The 15000-nt window shown below is 51.8% G+C and overlaps 1 long non-coding RNA gene across 1 annotated transcript in view; it reads left to right on the top strand.

Annotated features, from left to right (window-relative positions):
* LOC138358674 (uncharacterized) overlaps window positions 1-15000 on the top strand; it is a 40634-nt gene that overhangs the window by 24859 nt on the left and 775 nt on the right. The window lies entirely within an intron of this gene.

Raw genomic sequence — 15000 nt, 5'->3', positions numbered from 1 at the left:
AGGAGGGGCGCGCCTCCAGCCCCCTTCAGTTCCGACAAGACTTGCGCTTCGCACTCGAAGCTCTCAGCGGCCAATGCATGGTTGGCCACTTTAAGTGCGGCCTGCTCTCCGTGCCAGTTAACCAGGGCTACTGTACCGTAACCTCCGGATCCCAGTGTTCTTAGCTTCTATCTTAGGAGCTGCGCCACGTCGTGAGCCCCAAGACGCTCCATTTTGCCAGACTAACTAGTCACATGGCCAGCTAGTTAAGCAGGTGTTAATATCCTAGATGCCAGACAATATAGTCAAGAGGATCACCAGGGCTGGCCAGAGGGGCAGGCAAGGGAAAATGTTCATGGTCCTCACACCATTTTCATCACCCGTCAAGTTTACCTTAGCAGCACCGTAGACAGGACTTTGTCCTCAAGTTGTCAAGTGCAGTTTGACGGAGATTGTCAATATGATTATTAACTGAGGTGGTAACTCAACAGTGACAGTTACATAAGGGTGGTAATAGTGACAGTTTACATAAGGGTGGTAATAGTGACACAGTTTACATAAGGGTGGTAATAGTGACACAGTTTACATAAGGGTGATAATAGTGACACAGTTTACATAAGGGTGAGTTAGTGTGATAATAATTGTGTAAGTAAAAATGTTTGTGAGTGTATATATAGTCAAGATTATTATACTGACAGTGTGGTAGTGATGGTGAGTAGTGTGGTAGTGATGGTGGTGGTGAGTAGTGTGGTAGTGATGGTGTTGGTGAGTAGTGTGGTAGTGGTGGTGTTGGTGAGTAGTGTGGTAGTGATGGTGTTGGTGAGTAGTGTGGTAGTGATGGTGTTGGTGAGTAGTGTGGTAGTGATGGTGTTGGTGAGTAGTGTGGTAGTGATGGTGTTGGTGAGTTGTGTGGTAGTGATGGTGTTGGTGAGTAGTGTGGTAGTGATGGTGGTGGTGAGTAGTGTGGTAGTGATGGTGGTGGTGAGTAGTGTGGTAGTGATGGTGTTGGTGAGTAGTGTGGTAGTGTTGGTGTTGGTGAGTAGTGTGGTAGTGATGGTGTTGGTGAGTAGTGTGGTAGTGTTGGTGAGTAGTGTGGTAGTGTTGGTGAGTAGTGTGGTAGTGTTGGTGAGTAGTGTGGTAATGATGGTGTTGGTGAGTAGTGTGGTAATGATGGTGTTGGTGAGTAGTGTGGTAGTGATGGTGTTGGTGAGTAGTGTGGTAGTGATGGTGGTGAGTAGTGTGGTAGTGATGATGGTGAGTAGTGTGGTAGTGATGGTGTTGGTGAGTAGTGTGGTAGTGTTGGTGAGTAGTGTGGTAGTGATGGTGTTGATGAGTAGTGTGGTAGTGATGGTGAGTAGTGTGGTAGTGATGGTGGTGGTGAGTAGTGTGGTAGTGATGGTGAGTAGTGTGATAGTGGTGGTGAGTAGTGTGGTAGTGATGGTGTTGGTGAGTAGTGTGGTAGTGATGGTGTTGGTGAGTAGTGTGGTAGTGATGGTGTTGGTGAGTAGTGTGGTAATGATGGTGTTGGTGAGTAGTGTGGTAGTGATGGTGTTGGTGAGTAGTGTGGTAATGATGGTGTTGGTGAGTAGTGTGGTAGTGTTGGTGAGTAGTGTGGTAGTGATGGTGTTGGTGAGTAGTGTGGTAGTGATGGTGGTGGTGAGTAGTGTGGTAGTGATGGTGAGTAGTGTGATGGTGGTGGTGAGTAGTGTGGTAGTGATGGTGTTGGTGAGTAGTGTGGTAGTGATGGTGTTGGTGAGTAGTGTGGTAATGATGGTGTTGGTGAGTAGTGTGGTAGTGATGGTGAGTAGTGTGGTAGTGATGGTGTTGGTGAGTAGTGTGGTAGTGATGGTGTTGGTGAGTAGTGTGGTAGTGATGGTGTTGAGTAGTGTGGTAATGATGGTGTTGATGAGTAGTGTGGTAGTGATGGTGTTGGTGAGTAGTGTGGTAGTGATGGTGGTGGTGAGTAGTGTGGTAGTGATGGTGTTGATGAGTAGTGTGGTAGTGATGGTGTTGGTGAGTAGTGTGGTAGTGATGGTGTTGGTGAGTAGTGTGGTAGTGATGGTGTTGGTGAGTAGTGTGGTAGTGATGGTGAGTAGTGTGGTAGTGATGGTGTTGGTGAGTAGTGTGGTAGTGATGGTGTTGGTGAGTAGTGTGGTAATGATGGTGTTGGTGAGTAGTGTGGTAGTGTTGGTGAGTAGTGTGGTAGTGATGGTGTTGTTGAGTAGTGTTGTAGTGTTGGTGAGTAGTGTGGTAGTGATGGTGTTGGTGAGTAGTGTGGTTGTGATGGTGAGTAGTGTGGTAGTGATGGTGTTGGTGAGTAGTGTGGTAGTGATGGTGAGTAGTGTGGTAGTGATGGTGAGTAGTGTGGTAGTGATGGTGTTGGTGAGTAGTGTGGTTGTGATGGTGAGTAGTGTGGTAGTGATGGTGAGTAGTGTGGTAGTGATGGTGTTGGTGAGTAGTGTGGTTGTGATGGTGGTGGTGAGTAGTGTGGTAGTGATGGTGTTGATGAGTAGTGTGGTAGTGATGGTGTTGGTGAGTAGTGTGGTAGTGATGGTGTTGGTGAGTAGTGTGGTAGTGATGGTGTTGGTGAGTAGTGTGGTAATGATGGTGTTGGTGAGTAGTGTGGTAGTGTTGGTGTTGGTGAGTAGTGTGGTAGTGTTGGTGAGTAGTGTGGTAGTGATGGTGTTGGTGAGTAGTGTGGTAGTGTTGGTGAGTAGTGTGGTAGTGATGGTGTTGGTGAGTAGTGTGGTAATGATGGTGTTGGTGAGTAGTGTGGTAGTGTTGGTGAGTAGTGTGGTAGTGATGGTGTTGGTGAGTAGTGTGGTAGTGATGGTGGTGGTGAGTAGTGTGGTAGTGATGGTGTTGGTGAGTAGTGTGGTAGTGATGGTGTTGGTGAGTAGTGTGGTAGTGTTGGTGAGTAGTGTGGTAGTGATGGTGTTGGTGAGTAGTGTGGTAGTGATGGTGGTGGTGAGTAGTGTGGTAGTGATGGTGTTGGTGAGTAGTGTGGTAGTGATGGTGTTGGTGAGTAGTGTGGTAGTGTTGGTGAGTAGTGTGGTAGTGATGGTGTTGGTGAGTAGTGTGGTAGTGTTGGTGAGTAGTGTGGTAGTGATGGTGTTGGTGAGTAGTGTGGTAGTGATGGTGTTGGTGAGTAGTGTGGTAGTGATGGTGGTGGTGAGTAGTGTGGTAGTGATGGTGTTGGTGAGTAGTGTGGTAGTGATGGTGTTGGTGAGTAGTGTGGTAGTGATGGTGTTGGTGAGTAGTGTGGTAGTGATGGTGTTGGTGAGTAGTGTGGTAGTGATGGTGTTGGTGAGTAGTGTGGTAGTGATGGTGGTGGTGAGTAGTGTGGTAGTGATGGTGTTGGTGAGTAGTGTGGTAGTGATGGTGTTGGTGAGTAGTGTGGTAGTGATGGTGGTGGTGAGTAGTGTGGTTGAATAACAACAGTTGATTGGCAAGTTTTCATGCTTGTAAACCGTTTAATAAGTGTAAATAAATCCGTCAAAGATTGAGAAAAGATGTACACGTTCGTAATTACTTGCGTAACTGCTTCGTGAATCTGGCTCCTGGGGGTTTGGTGGGTGGATGGAATGGACCTTGGCCCTTGTTTATGAGGACGGACTGAACAACCTTCACACGCACCGAACCCTTGTTCCCGTCTCAGACCGTCTAACGGCGCTTCCGGCCACCACTGGAGCACTTCTAGTGCCGCCTTGACCCTGGCACAGATGGAGCCGCAGGCATCCACCAGGGCCCAGATTCACGAAGCAGTTACGCAAGTACTTACGAACCTGGGGCCAGATTCACGAAGCAGTTACGCAAGCACTTACGAACCTGGGGCCAGATTCACCAAACAGTTACGCAAGCACTTACGAACCTGGGGCTAGATTCACGAAGCAGTTACGCAAGCACTTACGAACGTGTACATCTTTTCTCAATCTTTGACGGCTTTGGCTACATTTATTAAACAGTTTACAAGCATGAAAACTTGCCAATCAACTGTTGTTATTGTTATAAACAGCCTCCTGGTGCTTCCGAGCTCATTAACTGTTTAATAATTGTAAACAAAGCCACCAAAGATTGAGAAAAGATGGACAGGTTCTTCAGTGCTTGCGTAACTGCTTCGTGAATCTGGCCCCAGGTTCGTAAGTACTTGCGTAACTGCTTCGTTAATCTGGCCCCAGGTTCGTAAGTACTTGCGTAACTGCTTCGTTAATCTGGCCCCAGGTTTGTAAGTACTTGCGTAACTGCTTCGTTAATCTGGCCCCAGGTTCGTAAGTACTTGCGTAACTGCTTCGTTAATCTGGCCCCAGGTTCGTAAGTACTTGCGTAACTGCTTCGTGAATCATGCCCAGGTCCGTAAAGTGCTTGCGTAACTACTTCGTGAATCTGGCCCCAGGTTCGTAAGTACTTGCGTAACTGCTTCGTTAATCTGGCCCCAGGTTCGTAAGTACTTGCGTAACTGCTTCGTGAATCTGGCCCCAGGTTCGTAAGTACTTGCGTAACTGCTTCGTTAATCTGGCCCCAGGTTCTTCAGTGCTTGCGTAACTGCTTCGTGAATGAAGCAGTTACGCTGAAAGAAATATATGTATGTATATTATGGTTTTAGGAAATTATTAACTATGTACCCGTTATATTTTTGGGTTGATGCTATGAGTTAATTGTGTGTTGTTGGTTTGATAGAGTATCTTGAGGTTATCTTGAGATGATTTCGGGGCTTTAGTGTCCCCGCGGCCCGGTCCTCGACCAGGCCTCCACCCCCAGGAAGCAGCCCGTGACAGCTGACTAACACCCAGGTACCTATTTACTGCTAGGTAACAGGGGCATTCATTGTGAAAGAAACTTTGCCCATTTGTTTCTGCCTCGTGCGGGAATCGAACCCGCGCCACAGAATAACGAGTCCTGCGCACTATCCACCAGGCTATGAGGCCCCTCCACCAGGCTATGAGGCCCCTATGAGGCTATGAGTATTCGCTATTGTGTTTTTATTTCACGGGGTTTTATTTGCCACCTGGCTTGCTTACCATGAACTATCGTGGGTATTCATCTTCCGTTCCTCCTGCTGTTGCTCACCGGATTGGCCTAGCCTGGTAGTTACTATGAACTACCATGACTACCCATCTCCTTGTCAGTTTCTGCTATCTTATTGATCTCTCAAGTTAGCCTCACATTTTACATATCGTCTTGACATGCAAATTACTATGATGTTTCAGCAAAACTTGTGAGAGTTTGGTCCACCAGGCTGTTGCTTGGAGCGGCCCGCAGGCCGGGCTTGACTTGTGAGAGTTTGGTCCACCAGGCTGTTGCTTGGAGCGGCCCGCAGGCCAGGCTTGACTTGTGAGAGTTTGGTCCACCAGGCTGTTGCTTGGAGCGGCCCGCAGGCCAGGCTTGACTTGTGAGAGTTTGGTCCACCAGGCTGTTGCTTGGAGCGGCCCGCAGGCCAGGCTTGACTTGTGAGAGTTTGGTCCACCAGGCTGTTGCTTGGAGCGGCCCGCAGGCCGGGCTTGACTTGTGAGAGTTTGGTCCACCAGGCTGTTGCTTGGAGCGGCCCGAGGCCAGGCTTGACTTGTGAGAGTTTGGTCCACCAGGCTGTTGCTTGGAGCGGCCCGCAGGCCAGGCTTGACTTGTGAGAGTTTGGTCCACCAGGCTGTTGCTTGGAGCGGCCCGCAGGCCGGGCTTGACTTGTGAGAGTTTGGTCCACCAGGCTGTTGCTTGGAGCGGCCCGAGGCCAGGCTTGACTTGTGAGAGTTTGGTCCACCAGGCTGTTGCTTGGAGCGGTCCGCAGGCCCACACACCCACCACAGCCCGGTTGATCCGGCACTCCTTGAAGAAACCTAACAAACATATTAATGTAGTTTTATATTTAAGAAACAGACAAACCCAAGTCATTAAGGCCGATGGAGAGACAGTGAATGCGACATATTGGGTTGGGGATAACAGGGGCTTGATATATTGTACTGGTATATATATATAGGGAGGTTGTGATTGCAATAGGGGAGCACTGCATGGTGTATATTATTGTTGATGTATATAAGGGGAGGCCAGGCAGGGTGATATTGTGGATTGATAGGTAGGAAGGCTGGCCTCATCCCCTTGCACGGGGCTCTGTCCTGCCCCCACACACACCTGCCAGACCTGACACACACACACACCCGCCAGACCTGCCCCCACACACACCTGCCAGACCTGACACACACACACCCGCCAGACCTGCCCCCACACATACCTGCCAGACCTGACACACACACACCCGCCAGACCTGCCCTCACACACACCTGCCAGACCTGACACACACACACCCGCCAGACCTGCCCCCACACACACCTGCCAGACCTGACACACACACACCCGCCAGACCTGCCCTCACACACACCTGCCAGACCTGACACACACACACCCGCCAGACCTGCCCCCACACACACCTGCCAGACCTGACACACACACACACCCGCCAGACCTGCCCTCACACACACCTGCCAGACCTGACACACACACACCCGCCAGACCTGCCCCCACACACACCTGCCAGACCTGACACACACACACACCCGCCAGACCTGCCCCCACACATGCGCGATTTACCAAATCCACCAATCCGTGAAAAAATGCAACGCATTAATTCAAATTAAAACCCCGCAATATGGACGGTTTCTCCAGAGGTTTGGGGGTAGGGGGGTGCGACTGGAGGGACCGGGCCGCCCCACCACCAGATACCCGATCATGTAGTTGTCGTCAGAGTTTGTTTGTTTGTGTTGTAAAGGGTTTGTGAGGAAGGGGTTAATGCCCTCGGGCGACTCGTACCTTTGTAGGCAGTTGACAGTATTGATTTGTTGAGCTTCAGACGCTACCTTATTGTAGTATTATTTGGAGCCCTGTGTGTGTGTGTGTGTGTGTGTGTGGTGTGTGGGGTGTGTGGTGTGTGTGTGTGTGTGTGTGTGTGTGTGTGTGTGTGTGTGTGTGTGTGTGTGTGTGTGTGGTGTGTGTGTGTGTGTGTGTACTCGCCTACTTGTGTTTGCGGGGGTTGAGCTCTGGCTCTTTGGTCCCGCCTCTCAACTGTCAGTCAACAGGTGTACAGGTTCCTGAGCCTATTGGGCTCTTTATCATATCTACACTTGAAATTGTGTATGGAGTCAGCCTCCACCACATCACTGCCTAATGCATTCCACCTGTTAACTACTCTGACTGAAAAAGTTCCTTTTAACGTCTCTGTGGCTCATGTGGGTACTCAAGTTTCCACCTGTGTCCCCTTGTTCGCGTCCCACCAGTGTTGAATAGTTCATCCTTGTTTACCCGTTCGATTCCTCTGATTATTTTGTAGGTTGTGATCATGTCTCCCCTTACTCTTCTGTCTTCCAGTGTCGTAAGGTGGGTGTGTGTGTCTGTGTCTCACACACACGACCTTGCCACTGTGTGGGGTCCAGTTCACTAGTCATGTGTTCACACCAACTTTGGGAGCTTGTCCGAGCCGTGTGTGTGTGCTTGTTCCACGACTCGTCTTGAGTGCTTCTGATTGTCGTCGTCGCCTCCAGGTGGTGATGGTTTTAGGCTCTCTTTCGCTGGTATAGGCATGTCAACTAGGCCTAAATGATGCCTGAGCTTCAATAGGCCTGTCAAGGTCAGAGACGCGTGAGTGTCTGATGTCTTCACTAGATTACTAATGGTCACATATCTTTCCCTTTCTCACCCATTCACCTTTCTTACACCCGTTCCTTGCCCCTTCCTTGCCCCTCCTTGCCCCTTCCTTGCCCCTCCTTGCCCCTTCCTTGCCCCTCCTTACACCCGTTCCTTGCCCCTTTCTTGCCCCTCCTTACCCCTTCCTTGCCCCTCCTTACACCCGTTCCTTGCCCCTTCCTTGCCCCTCCTTACACCCGTTCCTTGCCCCTTTCTTGCCCCTCCTTACCCTTTCCTTGCCCCTTCATTGCCTCTTCCCTCTGCCCACCGCGGATTTTTTTCCTCCTTGATTAGATATATTTGTTTGCTCTGTCTCTTCCTTTCTCAGTTGTGTGTGTGTGGCTATCTCTCTGTCTACTGTCCCTCTGGTCCTGCCAGCCTGCTGGCCTCCTGTCCTGCCCTTGGCAATGTTCCAGCTTCAACTTCCAGCCGGGTGTACCATGATTAGGGAAATGTTCCAGGCGTCTCTGTTTCATCTCCCTGCCTGTCCCCCTCCCTGCCTGTCCCCCTCCCTGCCTGTCTGCCTCCCTCGGTGTGGCTGTTGTGTGGACATTCCCCGGGGGTGTGGCTGGTGTGTGTGTGGACATTCCCCGGGGGTGTGGCTGGTGTGTGTGTGGACATTCCCCGGGGGTGTGGCTGGTGTGTGTGTGGACATTCCCCGGGGTGTGGCTGGTGTGTGTGTGGACATTCCCCGGGGTGTGGCTGGTGTGTGTGTGTGGACATTCCCCGGGGTGTGGCTGGTGTGTGTGTGGACATTCCCCGGGGTGTGGCTGGTGTGTGTGTGGACATTCCCCGGGGGTGTGGCTGGTGTGTGTGTGGACATTCCCCGAGGGTGTGGCTGGTGTGTGTGTGGACATTCCCCGGGGGTGTGGCTGGTGTGTGTGTGGACATTCCCCGGGGGTGTGGCTGGTGTGTGTGTGGACATTCCCCGGGGTGTGGCTGGTGTGTGTGTGGACATTCCCCGGGGGTGTGGCTGGTGTGTGTGTGGACATTCCCCGGGGGTGTGGCTGGTGTGTGTGTGGACATTCCCCGGGGGTGTGGCTGGTGTGTGTGTGGACATTCCCCGGGGTGTGGCTGGTGTGTGTGTGGACATTCCCCGGGGGTGTGGCTGGTGTGTGTGTGGACATTCCCCGGGGGTGTGGCTGGTGTGTGTGTGGACATTCCCCGGGGGTGTGGCTGGTGTGTGTGTGGACATTCCCCGGGGTGTGGCTGGTGTGTGTGTGGACATTCCCCGGGGGTGTGGCTGGTGTGTGTGTGGACATTCCCCGGGGGTGTGGCTGGTGTGTGTGTGGACATTCCCCGGGGTGTGGCTGGTGTGTGTGTGGACATTCCCCGGGGGTGTGGCTGGTGTGTGTGTGGACATTCCCCGGGGGTGTGGCTGGTGTGTGTGTGGACATTCCCCGGGGTGTGGCTGGTGTGTGTGTGGACATTCCCCGGGGGTGTGGCTGGTGTGTGTGTGGACATTCCCCGGGGGTGTGGCTGGTGTGTGTGTGTGGACATTCCCCGGGGTGTGGCTGGTGTGTGTGTGGACATTCCCCGGGGGTGTGGCTGGTGTGTGTGTGGACATTCCCCGGGGGTGTGGCTGGTGTGTGTGGACATTCCCCGGGGTGTGGCTGGTGTGTGTGTGGACATTCCCCGGGGGTGTGGCTGGTGTGTGTGTGGACATTCCCCGGGGTGTGGCTGGTGTGTGTGTGGACATTCCCCGGGGGTGTGGCTGGTGTGTGTGTGGACATTCCCCGGGGTGTGGCTGGTGTGTGTGTGTGGACATTCCCCGGGGGTGTGGCTGGCATGCTATCATTCCCCGGGGGTGGTGACTGGCGTGCTATAATTCCCCGGGGTGTGGCTGGTGTGCTATCATTCCCCGGGGGTGTGGCTGGTGTGCTATCATTCCCCGGGGTGTGACTGGTGTGTGTGTGGACATTCCCTGGGGGTGTGGCTGGTGTGTGTGTGTGGACATTCCCCGGGGGTGTGGCTGGCGTGCTATAATTCCCCGGGGGTGTGGCTGGCGTGCTATAATTCCCCGGGGTGTGGCTGGTGTGCTATCATTCCCCGGGGTGTGGCTGGTGTGTTCCCAAAGACCAATCAACTTATTCAGACTTGGCAACCTCTTGTTGAGAGATGTGAAGGATTTTCCGCCTTGATATCTGCTCGATATCTTTCTGGGAGAGTTCTTCTACCCGGCCCGCAGGCCAGGCTTGACTTGTGAGAGTTTGGTCCACCAGGCTGTTGCTTGGAGCGGCCCGCAGGCCAGGCTTGACTTGTGAGAGTTTGGTCCACCAGGCTGTTGCTTGGAGCGGCCCGAGGCCAGGCTTGACTTGTGAGAGTTTGGTCCACCAGGCTGTTGCTTGGAGCGGCCCGCAGGCCCACATACCCACCACAGCCCGGTTGGTCCGGCACTCCTTGCTGAACACATCAGAATGTGTAGGTCCTGGCAGGTTTGATGTTTACAAAAGGTGGATGTTGTCTAATATGACACCTTACTGAGTAGTTGATGAGTACCTGTGATGACGATATGTTTCCATCCACGTGTCCAGTGTGTGTGTAAGGAATCATGCAGAACTTTGTATACCACATATGTCAGACCAATCCTGGAGTATGCAGCCCCAGCATGGAGTCCATATCTAATCAAGGATAAGACTAAACTGGAAAAGGTTCAAAGGTTTGCCACCAGACTAGTACCCAAGCTGAGAGGTATGAGCTACGAGGAGAGACTACGGGAATTAAACCTCACGTCGCTGGAAGACAGAAGAGTTAGGGGGGACATGATCACCACATTCAAGATTCTCAAGGGAATTGACAGGGTTGATAAAGACAGTCTATTTAACACTAGGGGACACAGGTGGAAACTGAGTGCCCAAATGAGCCACAGAGATATTAGAAAGAACTTTTTTAGTGTCAGAGTGGTTGACAAATGGAATGCATTAGGCAGTGATGTGGTGGAGGCTGACTCCATACACAGTTTCAAATGTAGATATGATAGAGCCCGATAGGCTCAGGAACCTGTTCACCTGTTGATTGACAGTTGAGAGGCGGGACCAAAGAGCCAGAGCTCAACCCCCGCAAGGACAACTAGGTGAGTACACGGAGTACGGTATTCGTGGGGGGGAGGGGGTGTCACACATGTCATTGCCGGTAAATCCATTACTGCCTCCACCCCTTCCTTCACCCCTTCCTTCACCCCTTCCTTCACCCCTTCCTTCACCCCTTCTTTCACCCCTTCTTTCATCCCTTCCTTCACCCCTTCCTTCACCCCCTCCCCTTCTCTCCCCTTATTAAGTAATCCTCTCATCATCCTCTTTATATAACCCCTTCCGTGTGATGCTCTGGTGCCCTGGAATGTTGTGCTCTGGTGCCCTGGAATGTTGTGCTCTGGTGCCCTGGAATGTTGTGCTCTGGTGCCCTGGAATGTTGTGCTCTGGTGCCCTGGAATGTTGTGCTCTGGTACCCTGGAATGTTGTGCTCTGGTACCCTGGAATGTTGTGTTCTGGTACCCTGGAATGTTGTGTTCTGGTACCCTGGAATGTTGTGCTCTGGTACCCTGGAATGTTGTGCTCTGGTGCCCTGGAATGTTGTGTTCTGGTACCCTGGAATGTTGTGTTCTGGTACCCTGGAATGTTGTGTTCTGGTACCCTGGAATGTTGTGCTCTGGTGCCCTGGAATGTTGTGTTCTGGTGCCCTGGAATGTTGTGCTCTGGTGCCCTGGAATGTTGTGTTCTGGTACCCTGGAATGTTGTGTTCTGGTGCCCTGGAATGTTGTGCTCTGGTGCCCTGGAATGTTGTGCTCTGGTGCCCTGGAATGTTGTGTTCTGGTACCCTGGAATGTTGTGTTCTGGTGCCCTGGAATGTTGTGCTCTGGTGCCCTGGAATGTTGTGCTCTGGTGCCCTGGAATGTTGTGCTCTGGTGCCCTGGAATGTTGTGCTCTGGTGCCCTGGAATGTTGTGCTCTGGTGCCCTGGAATGTTGTGCTCTGGTGCCCTGGAATGTTGTGCTCTGGTGCCCTGGAATGTTGTGCTCTGGTGCCCTGGAATGTTGTGCTCTGGTGCCCTGGAATGTTGTGCTCTGGTGCCCTGGAATGTTGTGCTCTGGTGCCCTGGAATGTTGTGCTCTGGTGCCCTGGAATGTTGTGCTCTGGTACCCTGGAATGTTGTGCTCTGGTGCCCTGGAATGTTGTGCTCTGGTGCCCTGGAATGTTGTGCTCTGGTGCCCTGGAATGTTGTGCTCTGGTGCCCTGGAATGTTGTGCTCTGGTGCCCTGGAATGTTGTGCTCTGGTACCCTGGAATGTTGTGCTCTGGTGCCCTGGAATGTTGTGTTCTGGTGCCCTGGAATGTTGTGCTCTGGTGCCCTGGAATGTTGTGTTCTGGTACCCTGGAATGTTGTGTTCTGGTGCCCTGGAATGTTGTGCTCTGGTGCCCTGGAATGTTGTGCTCTGGTGCCCTGGAATGTTGTGCTCTGGTGCCCTGGAATGTTGTCCTCAGGTACCCTGGAATGTTGTCCTCAGGTACCCTGGAATGTTGTCCTCAGGTACCCTGGAATGTTGTCCTCAGGTACCCTGGAAAGTTGTCCTCAGGTACCCTGGAATGTTGTCCTCAGGTACCCTGGAATGTTGTCCTCAGGTACCCTGGAATGTTGTCCTCAGGTACCCTGGAATGTTGTCCTCAGGTACCCTGGAATGTTGTCCTCAGGTACCCTGGAATGTTGTCCTCAGGTACCCTGGAATGTTGTCCTCAGGTACCCTGGAATGTTGTCCTCAGGTACCCTGGAATGTTGTCCTCAGGTACCCTGGAATGTTGTCCTCAGGTACCCTGGAATGTTGTCCTCAGGTACCCTGGAAAGTTGTCCTCAGGTACCCTGGAATGTTGTCCTCAGGTACCCTGGAATGTTGTGCTCTGGTGCCTTGGAATGTTGTGCTCTGGTACCCTGGAATGTTGTGTTCTGGTGCCCTGGAATGTTGTGCTCTGGTACCCTGGAATGTTGTGTTCTGGTGCCCTGGAATGTTGTGCTCTGGTGCCCTGGAATGTTGTGCTCTGGTACCCTGGAATGTTGTGTTCTGGTACCCTGGAATGTTGTGTTCTGGTACCCTGGAATGTTGTGCTCTGGTGCCCTGGAATGTTGTGCTCTGGTGCCCTGGAATGTTGTGCTCTGGTGCCCTGGAATGTGGTCCTCAGGTACCCTGGAATGTTGTCCTCAGGTACCCTGGAATGTTGTGCTCTGGTACCCTGGAATGTTGTCCTCTGGTACCCTGGAATGTTGTGCTCTGGTGCCCTGGAATGTTGTCCTCAGGTACCCTGGAATGTGGTCCTCAGGTACCCTGGAATGTTGTCCTCAGGTACCCTGGAATGTTGTCCTCAGGTACCCTGGAATGTTGTGCTCTGGTGCCCTGGAATGTTGTGCTCTGGTGCCCTGGAATGTTGTCCTCAGGTACCCTGGAATGTGGTCCTCAGGTACCCTGGAATGTTGTCCTCAGGTACCCTGGAATGTTGTGCTCTGGTACCCTGGAATGTTGTCCTCTGGTGCCCTGGAATGTTGTGCTCTGGTGCCCTGGAATGTTGTCCTCAGGTACCCTGGAATGTTGTCCTCAGGTACCCTGGAATGTTGTGCTCTGGTACCCTGGAATGTTGTCCTCAGGTACCCTGGAATGTTGTGCTCTGGTGCCCTGGAATGTTGTCCTCAGGTACCCTGGAATGTTGTGCTCTGGTACCCTGGAATGTTGTGCTCTGGTACCCTGGAATGTTGTCCTCAGGTACCCTGGAATGTTGTGCTCTGGTACCCTGGAATGTTGTCCTCAGGTACCCTGGAATGTTGTGCTCTGGTACCCTGGAATGTTGTGCTCTGGTACCCTGGAATGTTGTGCCCAGGTACCCTGGAATGTTGTGCCCAGGTACCCTGGAATGTGGTCCTCAGGTACCCTGGAATGTTGTCCTCAGGTACCCTGGAATGTTGTGCCCAGGTACCCTGGAATGTTGTGCTCTGGTACCCTGGAATGTTGTCCTCAGGTACCCTGGAATGTTGTGCCCAGATACCCTGGAATGTTGTCCTCTGGTACCCTGGAATGTTGTCCTCAGGTACCCTGGAATGTTGTCCTCAGGTACCCTGGAATGTTGTGCCCAGGTACCCTGGAATGTTGTCCTCTGGTACCCTGGAATGTTGTCCTCAGGTACCCTGGAATGTTGTCCTCAGGTACCCTGGAATGTTGTGCTCTGGTACCCTGGAATGTTGTGCCCAGGTACCCTGGAATGTTGTCCTCGGGTACCCTGGAATGTTGTGCTCTGGTACCCTGGAATGTTGTGCCCAGGTACCCTGGAATGTTGTCCTCGGGTACCCTGGAATGTTGTGCTCTGGTACCCTGGAATGTTGTGCTCTGGTACCCTGGAATGTTGTGCCTTACCCGCAGTATGAGTATTATTCCCTCGCGAATTTAATCTGTTATCGTTTATACAATATTTTGTGTTTTTAAATGACATTCTTTCTTTACCAAGTTATTTTGTGATAAAGATTGCTTTGTTGTCTATATAAATTAAAATGTCTTTAAGGTCGAAGTTGGAGGTTAGACCCTTAGCGCGTCTGAAGTGAAGACGTGAAGCCAGATGCTTCATCCAAATTTTTAACAGTAATTGCCTTTGGGTACATGTCCAACATGGTCGGATCGGGCTCGGCATAAATGAAATGAGTGCTAATGTAAAACGTATACTGATGTGTGTAAAATGGTAATGCAACTCTGCAACATTTGTTTCCGCCTCCGCCGGGGATCGATTCCCGATACCCTAGGACTACGAATCCCGAGCGCTGTTCACTGAGCCGTCAGGCCTACACCAGCGGGGCCTCACGGAGGTGTGTGTGAGAGAAAACCCCATAAAAAGAGAGAATAATAGTGTGATACACCCAGAGAGTTACCTGACACAGGAGCGGCGCCGTAAGTCCACTACGGGCTCACCATAGCCCGTGCTACTTGGAATTTAGCAGAATCTTAAACAACAACAATGCACATCGCTGCTCTTCACTGACAATGGGTGCTTCCTCAGCGTCAACAAACGCTGTCAGAGCTGTTTGTGCACATTTCCCAATCCTAAAGCCTTTTAAATTCAGGATATAATGGTGTGTAAACGCCATTTACGCCATTTAAAGGGCTTGAATGATGGGGCTTGAACACGTGACTACAACACTGATTTACAGAAATTGTAAATGAAGGTGGGGGGGGGGGATGGGCAGTTGAAAGGCATTGTTTCCTGGATTTGTCCACATATTAATGATGGTGATGCAATGCCCAATTACTGTCTTTTGTCCGGTCGTGTTGGTCGAGTGGTTAAGGGATCCTGTACATCAGATGCAGAGTGCTTCTGGCAGTATGGGTTCGAGTC

This window comes from Procambarus clarkii, chromosome 85 (assembly GCF_040958095.1).
Source record: "Procambarus clarkii isolate CNS0578487 chromosome 85, FALCON_Pclarkii_2.0, whole genome shotgun sequence".
Classification (NCBI taxonomy): domain Eukaryota; kingdom Metazoa; phylum Arthropoda; class Malacostraca; order Decapoda; family Cambaridae; genus Procambarus; species Procambarus clarkii.
The sequence above is the reverse complement of the archived record's forward strand: the minus strand, read 5'-3'. Positions and strand labels throughout refer to the sequence as shown.